General features: G+C 63.9%; 2 non-coding genes across 2 annotated transcripts; both read left to right on the top strand.

The window, feature by feature from the left end:
• Window positions 1-492: 492 nt before the first annotated feature.
• On the top strand, window positions 493-611 carry LOC136161906 (5S ribosomal RNA). The gene has a single exon (XR_010661796.1). It is a non-coding gene; the product is annotated as a 5S ribosomal RNA (ribosomal RNA).
• A 3,644-nt stretch (window positions 612-4,255) lies between these two features.
• On the top strand, window positions 4,256-4,374 carry LOC136161905 (5S ribosomal RNA). Its single transcript, XR_010661795.1, has one exon. It is a non-coding gene; the product is annotated as a 5S ribosomal RNA (ribosomal RNA).
• Window positions 4,375-7,460: the final 3,086 nt, after the last annotated feature.

The following is a 7,460-nucleotide window of genomic DNA, read 5'->3' as shown; positions in this document are numbered from 1 at the left end:
GATGGGCGCTCAGGGCCCCGGCTGGGCTGCGCAGGAGGCCCAGAGGAGGCTCAGAGGTCCCCGGGCGGCGGGCGGCGGCGGGCAGCGGCGGGCCCGGAAGCCGGAGACCTCCGGGGCAACCTGGCCCTGTGCAGCGGACGACGGGATGGGGGTGGGGGCGCCGCCCAGCCCGGGGCGGGCCTGCAGAGGCCCGGGGTGGGAGAGCGCCGAGACCTCCGCGCCCCTCCCGCCCCCGCACGGACGCACGCACGCACGCACGCCGGGACTGCGGCTGGGGGGTCCCGGGAGCCCGGAGGGCCAGGCGGGTGCTGGCAGGGGGTGATGGTGTGCGGGGGCGGGGCGGCGTGCCGGAGTGCGGTGGCGGGTCGACCGGCTCAGGTACAGCGCGCGGCCCGTGGAGAGGTGCGGCCGGCTGGCCCGACCGGCAGGCAGGGCACAGCGAAAGGGAGGCGCGGCGCAGGGCTCTTAGGGAGCCTGGAGGCAGCCGCCTCCGTCTACGGCCATACCACCCTGAACGCGCCCGATCTCGTCTGATCTCGGAAGCTAAGCAGGGTCGGGCCTGGTTAGTACTTGGATGGGAGACCGCCTGGGAATACCGGGTGCTGTAGGCTTTTTGCCTCCCCTCTCCTTTAGCCCCCGCCCCACACCTCCCCCAGCCCCGGCGTGGCCCTGCACCGCAAGCCCCACCAGCCCCTGGCCCCTTGCACCCCAGCGCGCTCACAGCCGTCCGTCGCCTGCCTTCCAGCCGGCGGCCCTCGCAGGCAGCAGCAGCGTGCCAACTCTTGGATCCCCGCGGCCACAGCCCCTCCCCGGGTGGGAGACCGGGGCCGGGGGGTGGGGGTGGGGGTGGGGGTTAGGGGGCCCGATGCCCGCCACAGACCTGGGCTGCCTCCGCGCGGCCCGAGAGCCCCTCCGCTTTCGGCTTCCAAAAACCACATGACCTCCCGGTCTCCGTCTGGGGCTCCCTAGGCAAGCCTCAGTCCATCCCGGGGGCTGCCCCACGCCCCAGCCCCACCCACAACCCTAGTGCCATCCTCGCACGCGACAGCGCGTGCTCTCCCGCGGGCTCACACACACACACACACACGCAGACACACCCCCCCACACACACACACCCACACACCCAGCCCGCCGCCGAGGCAGGTCAGGAGCCAGGGACCACAGGTAAGGGAGATGGAGAAAGAGGGAGAGAGAAACCGCAAGAGGACCACACAGGCTTCCCAACAACCCACGGCCTCCACACCCTCGGCCCTCCAATCTGGGTATCCCCCCGGACCCCAGTCGGCCCGCCCACACCCTTGCCCACTGACACACTCACACACACACTCTCACACACTCACCCTCTGGCCTTTGGGCGGGGGCTGGGTCTTGCCTCAGGTAGCCAAGCCGAAGGGGACCTTTGAGACCTCGGCTGCCAAAGACGTCTTGGGGACCCCACGGGGCTCTGCCAGCCCCAGGGCACCGCGTCCAGCTGGGGCCCGGGCCCAAGGCTGACGCCCCGTCCCTTGGGGCAGCTGCTGCTTCCGCCTGGCCTCTGTCTGATGTGCGTCAGGGACTGTGCCACTGTGTCTGGCTCGGATCGGATGCCATCCTCCTCCGGTGTCTGCCTCCCGTTTTCTGTCCGTCAGTCGCTGTGTCTCCCTCCCTCTCTCTGTCTCTGTGTATGTGTGTGTGTGTGTGTGTGTGTGTGTGTGTGTGTGTGTGTGTGTGGTGTTGGATCACAGGGTGGGAAGCTGTGTGTGTGTGTGTGTGTGTGTGTGTGTGTGTGTGTGTCTGGTGTTGGATCACAGGGTGGGAAGCTGTGTGTGTGTGTGTGTGTGTGTGTGTGGTGTTGGATCACAGTGCGGGAAACTGCGTTGCCTAGAACAGAGTTTAGTTATAAATGAAGGAGATGTAGAGCCAGAATGGGCTTCCCAGGTGGTGCTAGCAGTAAAGAACCTGTCTGCCAACGCAGGGGATGAAGGAGATGTGGGTTTGATACCTGGGTTGGGAAGATCCCCTGGAGAACGACATGACAACCTACTTCAGTATGCTTGCCTCGAGGATGCTACAGTAAGCGGAGCCTGGCGGGCTACAGCCCATGGGGTCACAAACAGTCAGACAGGACTGAATCAACGTGGCACAGAAGCATGCACACGGAGGCAGAGTATGAAGGATCTTGATTCTGGGCAGAAAGTTAATATCTCATTGTGGATTCTTAGGCAGAGAAGCAGCAGCAAGGCAGTCACAGCCTTGTGAGAGAAGAACAGGTAAGACAGAGGGTTAAATTTAGAGGCGGTTTGTAAGTGGGCAGTGACAGCAATGGTGAAAGTCATATAACGTCCACTTGTAAACTCCTTGACTCCAGACTCCACAAAACCGGGTCCTACTTTGCACGTATTATGGGAAGCACTTGAAGACAACAAGGACTTGGTGCTTACCAAGCTAGTGGAGGACGGAATTGCTATTGCCTTTCCAAGAGCATTAGTGCCTGTGCAGACACAGGTTCCTTCACTTTCGAGGGAAAGGTTCTGCAACAAAAGGGATCCATTGAAAAGCAAGGAAATATTGTCACTCAGAGATTCTCCTATCATCAACCAAGTAACATTAGGATGAGGCCCACCCCTGGAATAAGAACAGATATGACCGGAAAGCCGTCAAGCCGTAGCCTATCTTCCAGCCAACAGGGCCTTTGGCCAGCCAGCCAGCCAGTCAGTCAGTCAGTCAGCGGCCATGGCGGGTAGCAGCGTGCCACCTTTTGGATCGCCACGGCCATAGCCCCTCTGCGGGAGGATGACCGGGGCCCCGACTCCCAACGCAGGCCGGAGGGCCACTCCGCATTCGGATTGCAAGAAACGAGATGACCGTCCGGTATGCTTGGACTCCACATGATATGCAACCCCACCCCTACCCCCACCCCCCGGCTCCACACCCTTCCCCCCTCCATTCTGGGTATCCCCCCGCACCCCAGTCGGCCCGCCCACACCCTTGCCCACTGACACACTCACACACACACTCCCATACACTCACTCTCTGGCCTTTGCACGGGGGCTGGGTCTTGCCTCAGGTAGCCAAGCCGAAGGGAACCTTTGAGACCTCGGCTGCCAAGACGTCTTGGGGACCCCACGGGGCTCTGCCAGCCCCAGGGCGCCGCGTCCAGCTGGGGCCCGGCCCGAGGCTGACGCCCCGCTCCCTTGGGGCAGCTGCTTCTTCCGCCTGGCCTCTCTCTGAGGTGTGTCAGGGACTGTGCCACTGTGTCTGGCTCGGATCGGATGCCATCCTCTCTCCCGTGTCTGCCTGCCGTTTTCTGTCCGTCAGTCTCTGTGTCTCCCTCTGTGTGTGTGTGTGTGTGTGTGTGTGTGTGTGTGTCTGCGCGCGCGCGCCCGTCTGCCTGCCTGCCTGCCTGCCTGCATCTCCCTCTCGGCCGTCCTCGAGTCTTGTCTCTGAAGCTCCGTCCCTTTCTGTCTCTGTATCTCCTGACACGCGGCCTCCCGTCGCTTCCTCTGGCCCCGGCCTCTCACAGGTTGCTGGGGCTCTGGCTCTGGCTGACGAGCTTGCCCCGGCCGGCTTGTCTCAGCTGGCGTGGGCGCGTGCGAGTGTCTGTGTGTCCGTCCGTGTGGCTGCCTGTCTGTCGCCCGTGTGCTCTCTCAGGAAGGTCCTGTGCTTGGCTGGCGGCGTGGAGGCAAGTGGGGCCTCGTTCGGCCGAAGGGGCGGGGCTGACGCTCTGCTGTCGACCGCGCTGCTGGCTCCCCGTGGGTTTGGGCACCGGGCAGGTGCCGGGCAGGATGGGCGCTCAGGGCCCCGGCTGGGCTGCGCAGGAGGCCCAGAGGAGGCTCAGAGGTCCCCGGGCGGCGGGCGGCGGCGGGCAGCGGCGGGCCCGGAAGCCGGAGACCTCCGGGGCAACCTGGCCCTGTGCAGCGGACGACGGGATGGGGGTGGGGGCGCCGCCCAGCCCGGGGCGGGCCTGCAGAGGCCCGGGGTGGGAGAGCGCCGAGACCTCCGCGCCCCTCCCGCCCCCGCACGGACGCACGCACGCACGCACGCCAGGACTGCGGCTGGGGGGTCCCGGGAGCCCGGAGGGCCAGGCGGGTGCTGGCAGGGGGTGATGGTGTGCGGGGGCGGGGCGGCGTGCCGGAGTGCGGTGGCGGGTCGACCGGCTCAGGTACAGCGCGCGGCCCGTGGAGAGGTGCGGCCGGCTGGCCCGACCGGCAGGCAGGGCACAGCGAAAGGGAGGCGCGGCGCAGGGCTCTTAGGGAGCCTGGAGGCAGCCGCCTCCGTCTACGGCCATACCACCCTGAACGCGCCCGATCTCGTCTGATCTCGGAAGCTAAGCAGGGTCGGGCCTGGTTAGTACTTGGATGGGAGACCGCCTGGGAATACCGGGTGCTGTAGGCTTTTTGCCTCCCCTCTCCTTTAGCCCCCGCCCCACACCTCCCCCAGCCCCGGCGTGGCCCTGCACCGCAAGCCCCACCAGCCCCTGGCCCCTTGCACCCCAGCGCGCTCACAGCCGTCCGTCGCCTGCCTTCCAGCCGGCGGCCCTCGCAGGCAGCAGCAGCGTGCCAACTCTTGGATCCCCGCGGCCACAGCCCCTCCCCGGGTGGGAGACCGGGGCCGGGGGGTGGGGGTGGGGGTGGGGGTTAGGGGGCCCGATGCCCGCCACAGACCTGGGCTGCCTCCGCGCGGCCCGAGAGCCCCTCCGCTTTCGGCTTCCAAAAACCACATGACCTCCCGGTCTCCGTCTGGGGCTCCCTAGGCAAGCCTCAGTCCATCCCGGGGGCTGCCCCACGCCCCAGCCCCACCCACAACCCTAGTGCCATCCTCGCACGCGACAGCGCGTGCTCTCCCGCGGGCTCACACACACACACACACACGCAGACACACCCCCCCACACACACACACCCACACACCCAGCCCGCCGCCGAGGCAGGTCAGGAGCCAGGGACCACAGGTAAGGGAGATGGAGAAAGAGGGAGAGAGAAACCGCAAGAGGACCACACAGGCTTCCCAACAACCCACGGCCTCCACACCCTCGGCCCTCCAATCTGGGTATCCCCCCGGACCCCAGTCGGCCCGCCCACACCCTTGCGCACTGACACACTCACACACACACTCTCACACACTCACCCTCTGGCCTTTGGGCGGGGGCTGGGTCTTGCCTCAGGTAGCCAAGCCGAAGGGGACCTTTGAGACCTCGGCTGCCAAAGACGTCTTGGGGACCCCACGGGGCTCTGCCAGCCCCAGGGCACCGCGTCCAGCTGGGGCCCGGGCCCAAGGCTGACGCCCCGTCCCTTGGGGCAGCTGCTTCTTCCGCCTGGCCTCTGTCTGATGTGCGTCAGGGACTGTGCCACTGTGTCTGGCTCGGATCGGATGCCATCCTCCTCCGGTGTCTGCCTCCCGTTTTCTGTCCGTCAGTCGCTGTGTCTCCCTCCCTCTCTCTGTCTCTGTGTGTGTGTGTGTGTGTGTGTGGTGTTGGATCACAGGGTGGGAAGCTGTGTGTGTGTGTGTGTGTGTGTGTGTGTGTGTGTGTGTGTGTGTGTGTCTGGTGTTGGATCACAGGGTGGGAAGCTGTGTGTGTGTGTGTGTGTGTGTGTGTGGTGTTGGATCACAGTGCGGGAAACTGCGTTGCCTAGAACAGAGTTTAGTTATAAATGAAGGAGATGTAGAGCCAGAATGGGCTTCCCAGGTGGTGCTAGCAGTAAAGAACCTGTCTGCCAACGCAGGGGATGAAGGAGATGTGGGTTTGATACCTGGGTTGGGAAGATCCCCTGGAGAACGACATGACAACCTACTTCAGTATGCTTGCCTCGAGGATGCTACAGTAAGCGGAGCCTGGCGGGCTACAGCCCATGGGGTCACAAACAGTCAGACAGGACTGAATCAACGTGGCACAGAAGCATGCACACGGAGGCAGAGTATGAAGGATCTTGATTCTGGGCAGAAAGTTAATATCTCATTGTGGATTCTTAGGCAGAGAAGCAGCAGCAAGGCAGTCACAGCCTTGTGAGAGAAGAACAGGTAAGACAGAGGGTTAAATTTAGAGGCGGTTTGTAAGTGGGCAGTGACAGCAATGGTGAAAGTCATATAACGTCTACTTGTAAACTCCTTGACTCCAGACTCCACAAAACCGGGTCCTACTTTGCACGTATTATGGGAAGCACTTGAAGACAACAAGGACTTGGTGCTTACCAAGCTAGTGGAGGACGGAATTGCTATTGCCTTTCCAAGAGCATTAGTGCCTGTGCAGACACAGGTTCCTTCACTTTCGAGGGAAAGGTTCTGCAACAAAAGGGATCCATTGAAAAGCAAGGAAATATTGTCACTCAGAGATTCTCCTATCATCAACCAAGTAACATTAGGATGAGGCCCACCCCTGGAATAAGAACAGATATGACCGGAAAGCCGTCAAGCCGTAGCCTATCTTCCAGCCAACAGGGCCTTTGGCCAGCCAGCCAGCCAGTCAGTCAGTCAGTCAGCGGCCATGGCGGGTAGCAGCGTGCCACCTTTTGGATCGCCACGGCCATAGCCCCTCTGCGGGAGGATGACCGGGGCCCCGACTCCCAACGCAGGCCGGAGGGCCACTCCGCATTCGGATTGCAAGAAACGAGATGACCGTCCGGTATGCTTGGACTCCACATGATATGCAACCCCACCCCTACCCCCACCCCCCGGCTCCACACCCTTCCCCCCTCCATTCTGGGTATCCCCCCGCACCCCAGTCGGCCCGCCCACACCCTTGCCCACTGACACACTCACACACACACTCCCATACACTCACTCTCTGGCCTTTGCACGGGGGCTGGGTCTTGCCTCAGGTAGCCAAGCCGAAGGGAACCTTTGAGACCTCGGCTGCCAAGACGTCTTGGGGACCCCACGGGGCTCTGCCAGCCCCAGGGCGCCGCGTCCAGCTGGGGCCCGGCCCGAGGCTGACGCCCCGCTCCCTTGGGGCAGCTGCTTCTTCCGCCTGGCCTCTCTCTGAGGTGTGTCAGGGACTGTGCCACTGTGTCTGGCTCGGATCGGATGCCATCCTCTCTCCCGTGTCTGCCTGCCGTTTTCTGTCCGTCAGTCTCTGTGTCTCCCTCTGTGTGTGTGTGTGTGTGTGTGTGTGTGTGTGTGTCTGCGCGCGCGCGCCCGTCTGCCTGCCTGCCTGCCTGCCTGCATCTCCCTCTCGGCCGTCCTCGAGTCTTGTCTCTGAAGCTCCGTCCCTTTCTGTCTCTGTATCTCCTGACACGCGGCCTCCCGTCGCTTCCTCTGGCCCCGGCCTCTCACAGGTTGCTGGGGCTCTGGCTCTGGCTGACGAGCTTGCCCCGGCCGGCTTGTCTCAGCTGGCGTGGGCGCGTGCGAGTGTCTGTGTGTCCGTCCGTGTGGCTGCCTGTCTGTCGCCCGTGTGCTCTCTCAGGAAGGTCCTGTGCTTGGCTGGCGGCGTGGAGGCAAGTGGGGCCTCGTTCGGCCGAAGGGGCGGGGCTGACGCTCTGCTGTCGACC

This window comes from Muntiacus reevesi, chromosome 2, assembly GCF_963930625.1.
Source record: "Muntiacus reevesi chromosome 2, mMunRee1.1, whole genome shotgun sequence".
In the NCBI taxonomy this organism is placed as follows: domain Eukaryota; kingdom Metazoa; phylum Chordata; class Mammalia; order Artiodactyla; family Cervidae; genus Muntiacus; species Muntiacus reevesi.
The sequence above is the reverse complement of the archived record's forward strand: the minus strand, read 5'-3'. Positions and strand labels throughout refer to the sequence as shown.